The sequence below is a fragment of the Loxodonta africana genome, chromosome 4 (assembly GCF_030014295.1).
Source record: "Loxodonta africana isolate mLoxAfr1 chromosome 4, mLoxAfr1.hap2, whole genome shotgun sequence".
NCBI classification, from domain to species: Eukaryota; Metazoa; Chordata; class Mammalia; order Proboscidea; family Elephantidae; genus Loxodonta; species Loxodonta africana.
Window position 1 is genome coordinate 43,832,923 of NC_087345.1, and position 14,228 is coordinate 43,847,150.

Consider the following 14,228-nt stretch of genomic DNA (forward strand, 5'->3'; position numbering starts at 1 on the left):
GCTTTCATTGGGTGTTATTAGCACTGCTAAATGTTGTTAATGGACCTGACAAAATAACAAATTTTTAAAGAGCTCCTAATGAGAATAGCAAAAGCAAATAAAGCATTAAGGTGAGAAGACAACCTGCATCTACTACCGTAATAGAGGTTTTATAGATTTAAGGAAAATATATCTATATATTTGGGGCCCTGGCGGCATAGTGGTTAAGCGTTTGGCTGCTAACCAAAAGGTCAGCAGTTTGAATCCACAAGCCGCTCCTTGGAAACCCTATAGAAACCCTATGGGACAGTTCTACTCTGTCCTAGAGGGTTGCTATGAGTCGGAATCTAGTCAATGGCAAAGGATTTTTTTTTTTTATATATATGTATATATGTAAAACTTTTCCCCCTCTGGTAGGTACGAGATGAAGTAGAGTCCTGACATTGGAGTAAGATACTTGGTTTCTAGTCTTATATGTGCCACTAGCTTCTGACCTTGAGGAAGCCAGTTTAGCTTTCTGAGCCTCTGTTTCTTCCTTTAAAAAATGGAGAGGAATCATAATATTTTCCTGACAACTTCCTATGAAAGTCAGATAAGATCATATGTATCAGGACATAGTAAGGTGCAATGTGCCAATGCCAATTAAGGGATACTTTCATTATTACTATTATCTTTATTGTGCTAGAAATTTACAATGACAGGCAGAAATATGTTGTCCTATAATGCCAGCATCTATGGCAAAAACAATTCTTTCTTTCTTTCCAGGCCTCAGTGAACCATTGAAAACTCTATTGTTCATTTTGCCCTTTCCAAATCATTTAAGTTGGGCGGCCAAGTCTTAGCTCTGAGAATTAATTTTAACTTATTGTACTAAACTTATTTAAGACTGTCAACAGTTTTTGTTCTCCAGAATGTTTAATAAGGTCGGGAGTTTAAAAAGCGAAAGATTTTCTTGATACACTCTTTCCTTCTTTTCCCTTTGGGAAACATCGCTTGGCCTTACCACTTTAATGCTGAAGTTGGCAGCGTTTGCAGGTTGGGAGCAAACAATGAAAAGTCCCTCCCTGAGACAGATGGTGTGGAATGAATACCCTGGGGAGCTGCCCACCCAATCTCAAAGGCCAGAGAGACTCTAAACCAGCTCTGGGAGCATAGGCAGTCTGGGGTAGTGGAGGTCAGTCACAGTTCTAGGAAATTCCCTCTCAGAAAGACACGTGGGAAACCTGTTTGGATATCCAGAGCAGAGCCAAAACGGTCAGTTGTGGGACTTGTTTGGTAGACTTCAGTTGTGTGGGTACAGATAGAACACCCTGTTTATAAGGAGCTGAACCCCAAGAGTTGCTGATCTGTGGGATTCTAGGTACAAGACAGGTTACTATAACTTTTGCAGCGGTTCTTATAACTTTTGTTGTGCACTTCAGGTAGACGATAGACAGACAGACAGATAGACAGACAGACAGATAGATAGATAGATGCTGTGGAGTTGACTTGCATTCATGGTGACCTTGTATACAACAGAAAGAAATGTTGCTTGTTCCTGCACCACCCTCATAAACACTGACATGTTTGAGTTCACCATTGCGAATATTGTGCCAGTCCATCTCACTGAGTGTCTCCCTCGCACTCGCTGGCCTTCTATTTCTCCAAACATGATGTTCTCCTCTAGCAATTGATCCATCCTCATCACATGTCTAAGGCAAGTGAATCGGACAATGTTCTGTTGTGATCCATAGGTTTTCATTGGCTATTTCTCAGAAGTAGGTCACCTTTCTTCCTAGTCTGTCTCAGCCTGGAAGCTTCACTGAAACCTTTCTACCATGGGTGACCTTGCTGGTCTTTGAAATACTGGTAGCATACCTTCTAGCATCACAGCTACATGCAAGCCACCACAGTATGACAAACTGACAGATGGGTGGTGTTTGCACACCTTAGGTTTATGATAAAGGTTTTTTCCAACAAGTTAATTTTATCGAGGGATTATTGTCAGGTAACTGAGTATGACAGGAGATAAAAAAGGAGAATATTTATCTACCACAAAGCAAAAGAAGACAGCTAAAGAGGATGTGGTGAAAGATTCTACTTCCTGTCTATTCAAAGGCCTGAATAGACAGTTTAGATAAGAGAAAATGCAGTAGGCTCACATGTGGCAAGTTATACTGCCTTGCTTACAAACAACAAAATGTCAATTAAAAAAAGTTCCGGAGTATTTGAAAACCTATTAAACTCACAAAAATAAACAACAAGAAGAAAACCTCTGAACTCAATTCTTTCTGGTGAGCAACATGTTTAGGGTATCTACGATGGTGAAAAGAGTGTTGCGTTTGAGTGCGAAGATGTAAATCTAAACCTTGGATGAGTTATTTACCTCTCTGAAACTCAGTATTTTTGCATTTCTAAAGCGTAGATAATAATAACTACATAATAATAATAATAATAATAACTACAAAGCTTACAAGGCTTATAGAAGATTCAAATGAGTAAATGGGAGGCATTTCAAATGGTTAAAAAAAACCGGTTGCTGTCAAGTTGATTCCCACTCATAGTGACCCTATAGGACAGAGTAGAACTGCCCCATAGAGTTTCCAATGAGCGCCTGGTGGATTCAAACTGCCAACCTTTTGCTTAGCAGATGTAGCACTTAACCACTACACTACCAGGGTTCATTGTATAAATATGAATTGTTCCTCTTTTGCTACTAGTAACAATAAGAGAGGTGACAAATTTCACGTATCTTACATCCTTTTTTGGAAACAAGTACAATACAGTTTGTGAAATACTGTGTTTCACGATTTCACTTTTGGAAATTGACAGTGAAGTGGTTAAAGAAGCTGTCTCAAAATAAGATGAGGGATTAATTATCACTAAGAATTACAACTTCATTGACTCTGCCAGTACATTTACAGTAAACTCAGTTTTAGTTACGCTCCAGTCATTTCATTGGGTGGTTTCACCTACATTCGCATGATTTAATCCACAGAACAATCTTGAGAGGTAGGCATTATTCTCTTTATTTTAAGGAAGGGGAGCTGAATGGTGCCTAAGTTCATTTAGTTGGCTTCTAATTAGATAAAAATAATTTAATTGAAAAAAGCTGAAAACAAGGTAGTGCATATGCACTTAACATATATGAATGTTTGAGTGCCTTAACAGAATGGAAGACAACTTGAAAAAAAGTAGATTTAGAACTAAATACTTAAACTTTTTTTTAATCACAATGCCTTTTTAAAATTTTAAGACAAAATGATGCCCTTAGGAAAATTTTGTTGGCATGATTTAAAAACAAAACAAAAACCATCATTACCCCAAGGGAAAATCCATTTAAAAAACATTAAAACCCCGAAAGTTATTAGTGTAATTTATAATAAAACCACTCTTACAATAAAAACAGGGACACTATGACCTAAACCATCACTTGGAGGAGCGAAGGGGGGTTCAGGTTATATAACCTTAATGAAAACTATAAGAAAAATGGCACTAGTGAATAATACCTCACTTACCATCCCTTAACAAAGACAGGAACACAATCCTGGATCATTTTCCTGTGTCAATGAAGAGTTAATATGTTATCTGTTCAGTGACATTAAGATGTGATTCCCAAAGCCCTTTAGAAAGACATTGGCTTTGATCAGTGACAGACAACAAGCTCGAGCAGGCTAGGGAAAGGAAATTCAAAAACATTGGTTCCAAATTGTGCATCTTCTGGGTTGTACTCAGAGATTCAAATACTAAAAAATGACACTCAACCTTAGCGATTTTTGTTAGAGAATGCTGAGTGATTTCACAAGTCTGTCTCCGCTAGAGAGGGGCACAGTTCAGGATAATCAGGTGGTATAACCCACAGGACCACGAATGCCCTTGAATAAGGAGGATGATGTCTGGCATTCATTGTTTAAAAGTCATTTCAGACAGTGGCAGGTCACTCAGGGCCTGGATAATTCTGCACATAATAGAACAGGAGCAGAGATGGCTTTTGTCTGAGAAGTAACTCAAGAAACAGCAGTTCTCTTTGTTTATTCAAGTGGACTGGTCTTCATGTGGGGGTTCGCACATCCCGGAAGTTGGCTAAAGACAGTCATCTGGGGTCTGGGAAGAAATATTAGAACTTGTATTTATTTTAGTCTACAAATGTAAGCAAGAGATGATGTTTACTAACATTTATAGAATGGATTGGTGCTGGCACTCCCCGACACCCTTCCTTGGTGCTTTGTATCTTGAATAGTGTGAAAGTTTCCCTGAGTGGAGAACGGAGTTTCACCAGGTGGAAGTGGGGAGGGGGCCATTATTTCCACTCGTTTGTTTACTTTCTATTTTGAAGTAAAAAGCCCAAAAAATCCAAAACCCACTGCTGTCGAGTTGATTCTGACTCATAGCGACCCTATTGGACAGAGTAGAACTGCCCCATAGAGTTTCCAAGGAGCGCCTGGCAGATTTGAACTGCCGACCTCTTGGTTAGGAGCTGTAGCACTTAACCACTAGGCCACCAGGGTTTCCGTTTTGAAGTAGAGCCTAGAAAATGTCTTTACAAAATATATTATCTTGCTTTAGCTGAAAGAATGCTCACCAAATAGACAAGTAGCTTGAAAACAACACTTAGAGAAAATCCACAGACTGAAAAATACTAATGATGTTAGCACAAGTGAACAACAATAAAATGGCAGAGCTAACTTTTTGCCTACTCCTAATACAAGCCTTTATCAGTTATTGTCGAGTCGATTCTGAGCAACCCCACATGCGTGGGAGTAGGACTGTGCTCCATCGGGTTTTTAATGGCTCAATTTTTGGAAGTAGGTCACCAGGTCTTTATTCTGAGGCACCTCTAGGTGGACTTGAACCTTCGACCTTTTGGTTAGCAGCCCAGTGTGTTAACATTTTACACCACCCAGGGGGATAAATGGGGGAAAAACAATGATTGAATCAGATATATCAAGAATTAAGTCAACTTCTTATTTATTTATTAAGATTACTTAAAAATATAGATTTGCATTAGCTACAGTTAATGATGGGCCTCAACCCAAATTTATATTGTATACTGAGTATATTGTGCCTTTGCAAGATATCTTTTTCAGCTATGATATACATTAAAACCAGTATTAAGGTAAACAAATAGACTTCCAAATCACTGACCACAGTTTTAAACCAAGATTTTTTAAAAGAAGCATTTTTTAAGTGTTATACCAGTAATAAATGGAAATTAGTTAAAAATATCTTTTATTCTAATTTGACCTCATCCCTTATAAACTTCTGGTTTAAGTGTATATTCTATGATACAATAATGTACCCAGAGGTACCTTGGAAGACAGGCTTGGCAATCTGCTTCTGAAAGGTCACGGCCTTGAAAACCCTATGAAGCAGTTCCACTCTGTGCACATGGGGTCAGTATGAGTTGAAATCGACTTGAGGACAAATAAAAACTGCAATTATTAATTAATTAATTCAATGAATGTTTCTTAAGCACCCATTATGTGCAAATACTCTGTTCTAGGCACCTGGGACACGTCAGAGAAAAACCAGATCCTTGCCCTGTGAAGCTTACATACTAAGCAGACAAAAAAGACAGCAGTCCATAGGCATAATAATTAAGAATGAAGGATTTATACCCCAACTGCTGGGAGTGTTGCCAGCTGTCTGTCCTCGCTGTCAGCCCTCTTTGGAAATTGCCCTTTGGCAGAAGAGAGCTATGTCACTCAAAGTTATGCACTCTTCCCAGGGCAGCCTACATCCAAAGACTAGCCAATACAGGGCTAAAATGGCCCAGGTGGATCGACCCAACTCTAGCAACTCTGAAGGGCCATCCAGCTCCAGGGTTCCCTGCGGAGTTGGCCTAGGGTGTCGTTCAGACTGAATCACAGCCCAACTTCTCCCTTTGTCCTGTTCTGCTTCCACCACTTCCCCAAGGTCTCAGAGTCTGTTTCCTTGGGAATCCAATATGAAGCAAATATATGTTATGCTATGTTATAATGTATGACCAGTAACCAGTTGCTGTTGAGTGGCCTGCAACTCATGGTGACCCCATGTGTGTCAGAGTAGAACTGTGCTCCGTAGTATTTTCAATAGGCTGATTTCCTGCCTTTCTTCCAAGGCAACTCTGGGTGGACTTGAACCTCCAACTTTTTAATTAGTAGCCGAGCACGTTAACCTTTCTCACCATCCAAGGATTCCTATATTGTCATACTGTATTATTTACTGTTAGTCTCTCTCATGGAATGCAACCTCTGTGAGAGAAAGAGCTTCATCCTTTTGTTCACTGCTCTTCACATAGCTCCCAGAAGAGTGCCTGGAAAGTAGTAGTCCCTCAATGAATATTTGTTAAATCAGTGACTACATTTATGAAGTGGGAATAAAAATAGAGAAGCTCTAGTGGTACACTGATTAAGTGCTCGGCTGTTAACCAAAAGGTCGATGGTTTAAACACACCGCTGCTCCATGGGAAAAAGATGTGGCAGTCTATTTCTGTAAAGATTTACAACCTTGGAAACTCTACAGGGCAGATCTACTCTGTCCTGTAGGGTCGCTATGAGTTGGAATCGATTTGACAGCAATGGGTTTGGTTTGGTTTTTGACTTCACAATATTAAATTATGACAATCCATATTCAGCCTTATATAGTGCCTGACTTATAATAAACGCTCAATAAAAGTTGGTGGTTACTATTTTGTTTATTTCAAAGATGATCACGCTGTATTTTTTTTTAAAGTGAGTAGTTTACATCTTTTTGTTCATATGTTAATTAATCAAGTATTTATTTGCCAAACATTGCATTAGGAGAACCCAAAAAAAAACCCACTGCTGTTGAGTCGATTCCGACTCATAGCGACCCTATAGGACAGAGTAGAACTGCCCCAAGGAGTTTCCAAGGAGCACCTGGCAGATTTGAACTACTGACCTTTTGGTTAGCAGCTGTAGCACTTAACCACTATGCCACCAGGGTTTCCTGCATTAGGAGCTGCAGCTAAAAAGGCAATAAGAGACATCCTCTACCCTTAAAGAGGACCCAGGTCACTGGCATGGTAAGGATAACTTCTCGGTTATTTCTTTTCTTTTCCCATTTATAAACTGCCTTCTTTTGTATTTTCTTTCCTTTCTTAAGTACTCTGGATGTGAGCTTTAACACTTGTTTTCAAGCGACATCATTCTTTTCAATTATTTAGATAATGTTTCTCAACGAAACATGTTCACATAATCCTTGGACAACCCTTACCCATTGCTGATGAGGCAAATTCGGACTCATAGCGATGCTGTAGGGCAGAGTAGAACTGTCCCATGGGATTTTCAAGGCTGTAATCTTTTTTGGAAGCAGACTGCCACATCTTTTTCCAGTGGACTGGCTGGTGGGTTTCAACACCGATCTTACAGTTAGCAGATGAGTTCTTAACCATTGAGCCACAAGGGCTCCTCATTGGACAACAGCTAACTAGACATTAGCCAATGATTTCCATGTCTCAATTTATATGATCAAATCATTTTAATCTGTGGATGGTTTATTGTGTTTTAAAATCAGGCATTTAGAAAGGATTTTATTTGCTAATATTTTGGGTAAAATCTTTTTTGACTTAAAGATTTTAAAGATTTCATCAGAACTTTGCCATCTACTCATCTTTGAAGACTTAATTCATATATTCTTTCCTCCAGGAAGCCTTCCCAGGTTAAATTAGGTACCTCTCCTCTCTACCAATCAAAGCTGTTGGTAGATTAGGCTGTCACTGCACCTGAAAAGTTTTAGTGGAATTCTGCTTTAGAATTTGTCTTCTTCACTAACTCAGAAACTCCTCTAAGATCAAGAACCATGCCTTATTTATAGTTGTGTCTTCTATGCCTATCACTGTTCCTAGCTGAACCAAAAAACCAAACCCCCTGCTGTCGAGTCGATTCTGATTCATAGGACCCTATAGGACGGATATGATGGTTAAGGTTGCATGTCAGCTTGGCTGGGCCATGATTCTCAGTGGTTTGGCAGTCATGTGATGTTGTGACCACTTCCATGACGAGATTTGATATAATGTGATCACCTCCATGATGGAATCTGCTGTGAGTAGCTAATCAGTTGAAAGGGAGTTTCCTTGGGCTACAGCCAATGGTTTGGCTGGGTGGTCAGGGACTTGGAAGGAACACGATTGAAAAATTAGAGACAAGGAAATACGGGGAAGAGTTATGTGGGTAGACCTTTCTGAACTGACCAAAGAAGTGAAGATATTTGTGTCCTGTGTGAATGTTCACCAAAGGGCAACCTCTGCAGAGGACAATTTTAACAATCGAATGAATAGGATGATGTGTTCTGTGGAAATCAGCAATCCTCCTTCCCAGCCACTCCTGTTGTTGTTCAATGGGCTCTTGAACAAAGTGGCCATGGTGGCAGGGATGGAGGTTATGCATGGGCCTGGCAACATGGAGTTCTACTCACCAAGGCTGACTTGGCTATAGCCACTGCTGACTGCCCAATCTGCTAGCAGTAAAGACCAACACTGAGGCCCCGATATGGCACCATCCCTTGAGGTAAATCAGCCAGCAACCTGGTGGCAAGTTGATTACATTGGACCACTTCCATCATGGAGAGGGCAGCATTTTGTTTTTACTGGAATATATGCTTAATCTGGATATGTGTTTGCCTTCCCTACACACAATGCTTCTGCCAAAACTACCATTCATGGCCTATGGCCTTGTAGAATGCCTTTTTGACATCGTGGTATCCCACACAGCATCGCCTTGATCAGGGGACTCACTTCACAGCAAATGAGGTGTGGCAATGGGCCTATGCTCATGGGATTCACTGGTTTTACCATGTTCCCCATCATCCTGAGGCAGCTGGTTTGATAGAATGACGGGATGGCCTTTTAAAGACACAATTATGGTGCCAGCTAGGGGGCAATACCTGGTAGGGTTGGGGCAACGTTCTTCAGGAGGCTGTCTATGCTCCAAACCAGCATTCAATGTCTGGTGCTGTTTCTCCCACAGCTGGGATTCATGGGTCCAGGAGTAAAGGGTAGAAATGGGAGTGGCACCATTCACTAGTGACCCACTAGCAAAATTTTTGCTTTCTGTCCCCACCAGCATATGCTCTGTAGGTCTAGAGGTCTTAGTTCCAAACGGAGAAGTTCTCCCACCAGAAGACACACCACTGATTCCATTGAACTGGGAGCTAATAATGCCACCTGGTCACTCTGGGCTCCTTATGCCTCTGGATCAATAGGCAAAGAAGGGAGTTACCATATTGGCTGGTGTGACTGATCCGGGTTGTGAAGAGGAAATTGGATTGATTATGTAATGGAAGGAAAGAAGAGCATGTCTGGAATGCAGGAGATCCCTTAGGGCATCTTTTAGTATTACCATGCCCTGTAATTAAAGTCAGTGGAAAACTACAGCAACCCAATTCTGACATGATTACTAATGGCCCAGACCCTTCAGAAATGAAGATTTGAGTCACCCCACCAGGCAAAGAACCATGACTTGCTGAGATGCTTGCTGAGGGCAAAGGAAATATGGAATGGGTGGTGAAAGAAGGTGCTCTAAACACCAGTTAAGATCATGTGACCAGTTGCAGAAATGATGACTATAATTGTTATGAGTATTTCTGCTTTGTATGTATGCATCAGTTTTTTTTTTTCATTTATAAAACATAAGATGCAAACAGGGCTAGTGCATTTTTGTTTGTATGTATGTTCATTGTATAACATTAGGCCCCAGTATGACTTTATAATTGTCTTTATTCAGAGATTATGTATGGTTTAAGGAGAAGTGTACAGGTGCTGAATTGACAAGGGATGGACTGCGATGGTTAAGGTTGTGTGTCAACTTGGTTGGGCCATGATTGTCAGTGGTTTGGCAGTCATATGATGTTGTGATCACTTCCATGAAAAGATTTGGTATAATGTGATCATGTCCATGATGGGATCTGCTGTGAGTAGCCAATCAGTTGAAAGGGAGTTTCCTTGGCCGAATGGTCTGGATTGACTATAAGTGGTCATTCTGACAGGGCTCATGGGCTTTTGCTTGCTCTGTATCCTACAACTGGCTCCTGTTCATCTGACCTCCGGTTCTCTGGACTTGAGCTAGCAGCTTACCTGTGGTCTTGCCGGCCAGTCTTGGGATTCCTCGATCTTTTGCAGCCTGTGAGCAAGAGCCCTACTCTCTGACCTGTTGATCTTGGGTTCGTTAGCTCTTGTGGCTAAGTGAATCAGGAGACGCCAGTATCCTGACCCACGGACTTTGGGATATTTCAGACTGTACAACCACGTGAGCCATTTCCTTGATATAAATCCCTCTCTATATATTTATATGCTTTAGTGGTTTTGCTTCTCTAGAGAACTCAGCCTAAGACAGCAGAGTAGAACTGCCCCTTAGGGTTTCCAAGGTTGTAATCTTTACGGAAGCAGAGTGTCACATCTTTCTCTGGCAGAGTGGCTGGTGAGTTTGAACTGCTGACCTTTCGGTTAGCAGCCAAGTACTTAACCACTGTGCCACCAGGGCTCCTTCCTGTTCCTAGAGTTAAACCAAATTGTAATTTTAGGTTACTCTTGTTATGTTATGTAGGCCATTGCTGTTGAGGTGGTTCTGATCTATAGAGACCCTATGGGACAGATTATAACTGCCCCATAGGGTTTCCAAGGCCATTGTAATCTTTACGGAAGCAGACTGCCACATCTTTCTCCTACAGAGTGGCTGGTGGCTTCTAACAGCTGACCTTTTAGCAGCCGAGCGTTTAACTAATTTGCCTCCAGGGTTCCTTGCCATGGACGTAGGAATGTTTTAAGTACTTTATGTATCCTTATGCCCTCTGAAGTAGGTGCTATGATCATCTTCACTTTACATATGAGGGAACTGAGGCTCAGAGTGCTTAAATAACTTGGCAAGATCATCCAACTAGTAGTGATCCAGATGTAATTTGAACATAGGGATTATGGCTGCAGAGCTTTTTCTCAAATATGCTTTGAATTGAACTACACATATAAACTATGTTACCTAAAGGAAGAACCATGGCAGGAAGCTCTAACCGCAATTTAAGATTAATCCTTTCTTAAGCTCAGAAACTTCCATAAGTAGGTATCAGTTCTCAGAAGTAGAGTTTTTTTTTTTTTTTTTAAAAAAACAATTTCTGGTTTAAAAGTAGAGTTGCTATGGTTTACTGAAATCCTTACTTCTGTGTGGCTATAATTTTCCGAAAAGGGGTCACTTATGGTTAGCTTTGGTCCTGCCCCATATCCTGGGACAAGATCTATATTCAGGAACAATAATAACGTGAACTAGCATTTAGTGAACTTTCACTATATGACTTGGCCAAGACCCACGGCTTGTCAGTGGTGAGACAGGAATTTAAATCTTTGCCATTCACTACTCTAAGCCATGAACACAAAGCTTCAGACAGGGCCTTATTTTGTTTCTTCTGCCTAAGGCTTGTAGCTCAATAGCCAGAACAACAGAACGTGCTCCTTCATGTTGATGCCTTCCTAGGTTCTTTGTCTAGAACTCCAATTCCCCTAGGACTGGGATCCCATGTCTTAACCCCTATGGTTGTATATCTAAATACATTTTCTTGCTGATCCCTTTTTCCTAGCATTCTCAGTAAATGCAAGTTGTTAGATCTCTCTGCTCTCACTGTTCTTTTTGTCTATACATCTCTGATGCGTGGATCTAAAAAGATTTTTTTTTTTTTTTTAGGTCTTAAAGACCCAAAAGTCACTCATTAAAACTGCTTGGCTGTCACTTGAACACAACTTTTGCAACATTCCTGCAAAGTGGTTATATGGATGCTATTGATTACTAAAAAATTCTATGCTGAGGTGTGCCGTTGCCCTCTGTAACTTCACCCCTAGGTTTGAGTCTACTGATTTGGGTCTCAGTAGCAGGGTTTACAGTATTTAAAAACAGTGCTGTGTTCTCATGAGTATCTTATTAAATATTGTCTCAAGTCCTGTCACTTTGAGCACAGAGGAAGAAGAAGAGAAAATCCTTTGGAGTCAGACACACTCGACTCCACCACTTACTGGGTTGATGTTTCGGTTTCAATTCTTCATTTGGAAAGTGTTGATAATGACACGTCCTTTAAAAGGGAATTGTGAAGATTAAGCTAAAGAGGTAGAATATGATACCTGACACAGAGCAAACACTCCAATAAACGGTACTTGCTGTTATTTTTTTAATCATCAAGTTTGTATAAGTGGGGTTTGAAGAGTCAAAACCAATACCCGGATATGACTGATTATTTCCAAGCAGAATGAAACTCTGATCTTCCAATTGTGATGGTAAGGATGATACTAAGACTAAAACAGTGGCCTTCATTTGTTGTTTTCTTCTTGCCAGGTTTTGTGCTAAGCATTTGATATTCATTATGTCTTGAGGTTCCCTCAAACATCTTGTGAGGCAGATATTATTCTCATTTTTTAATTTTTATTTTTATTGTGCTTTAAGTGAAAAAAATTTTTTAAGTGAAAGTTTATAAATCAAGTCAGTCTCTCATACAAAAACTTGCTGCTATATACTTCTAGTTGCTCTCCCCCTAATGAGACAGCACACTCCTCACCACCCTGTATTTCCGTGTCCATTCAGCTAGCTTCTGTCCCCCTTGGCCTTCACATCTCCCCTCCAGACAGGATCTGCCCACAGAGCCTTATGTGTCTACTTGATCCAAGAAGCTCACCCCTCACCAATATCATTTCCTATCCTATAGTCTGGTCCAATCCCTGTCTAAAGATTTATAGGTGTGGACACTGAGGCACAGACAAAGGTGATCTTCCCAAGGTCACGTGCTAGGAAACGGTAAAGTTGGAAATGAACCATTGTGTGTCTGACACTACAGACCCCACTGCTTCAACTATTAGACCTTTTACTAAGTCATTCTGTGGCTGCGTTTTTTTTTTTTTTTAATTTTTTTGGCAGTCAAATCATACCATGGACTTATACTGAGCTTACTATTAATGGAAGCCTCTCCCCTTCCGCTCAGCACCATATGTTGTTAAGCTAGATATTGCCCATCTTCTATGCAACAGGGAGTCCCTGGGTGGTGCAAATGGTTAATGTGCTCAGAAGTTAACTGAAATGTTGAATGTTGCCTAGGAAGAAAGGCCTCGTGATCTACCGCTGAGAAATCAGCCATTGAAAACCCTATGATGTACAGCTCTACTCTGACACACATGGGGTTGGGACGGACCGCTCTCTCATCATTTTTTTATTTCAGAACACTTCTGAGAATCAATACAGTATAAATATAATTCTGAAAAATTAAAGTGAATTAAAACAGCAGTGCCCAAAGAACCCACCGCTGATCTAGAATTATAAGTCATTGACCTAGGGTATGTAGGTTGAGTTTAATCTCTTGAACCAAACACAGTTAGGAAGGTATGCCTGCGTTAGGATTATCCTGTGATGCTTTCCTAAGCCAAAGGTTAAAAAAAATTCAGAATATATCTATTAGCTAGATAATCAGTATCTGGAATAGATATTTTTAAAGCTTTTCTTATAAAGTACATTTCTGAATATTTAATCTGATTTTCCTACTGCTTTCTATTATAACGTGTAATATGTATTCTTATGGAAAATATCTATTACACTTTTGGATTGTAAATAAGCTTTCTGAGTCATTTATCCACTCAGGGTAGAATCTAGACTTACTAAATCCTGTGGTATCAGAGGTAGAGACCAGACAGCCTTAAAGGGAGTTAGGGAAGAGAAGGAAGGTGAAGAGAGATCTAGCATTTACTGAACATCTACATGGCAGATTTTACGTGCTTTTTAAATTCTCATTTAATTCTGACAACAACTCTGAGGTATCACAAATATAGCAGTTGGGAGGAGAGTATATATAACAGTTGGAAATGTCATCGTATTTGAAATCAGTTTCCTAAATTGTGAGCCACTTCTGTTGATTCTATTTGTAGAATATAAAATTAAAATTGTTATTTTACTAAGATTAAGAAAGAAAAAGAAAAACCCTGCTCAGTGTTGAGGAGTAGGGCTGCTGCCACAGCTGGGTAGTATACCCAGTTTACCATCTGGTTATTGATGTTACCTTATAGGAGGTTGTCAGGATCATCACAGTTTTTCAGATGAAGAGACTGAAGCTCAGAAAAGTGAAATACTTGTTTCATGTCACAGAACTAGTGTACATGGGAGCTGAGATTCAAAGCCACCTTTGTGTTACTTCAAGTATGTGCTTTTACACCATGTCCTGAAAATGTGGTGGTACTGGGAGACTAGAGTTGTCCTCCCTGTCCTCATGTACTAATATAGGACTTTGGCAGTCACTTAACTTCTCTACGTTTC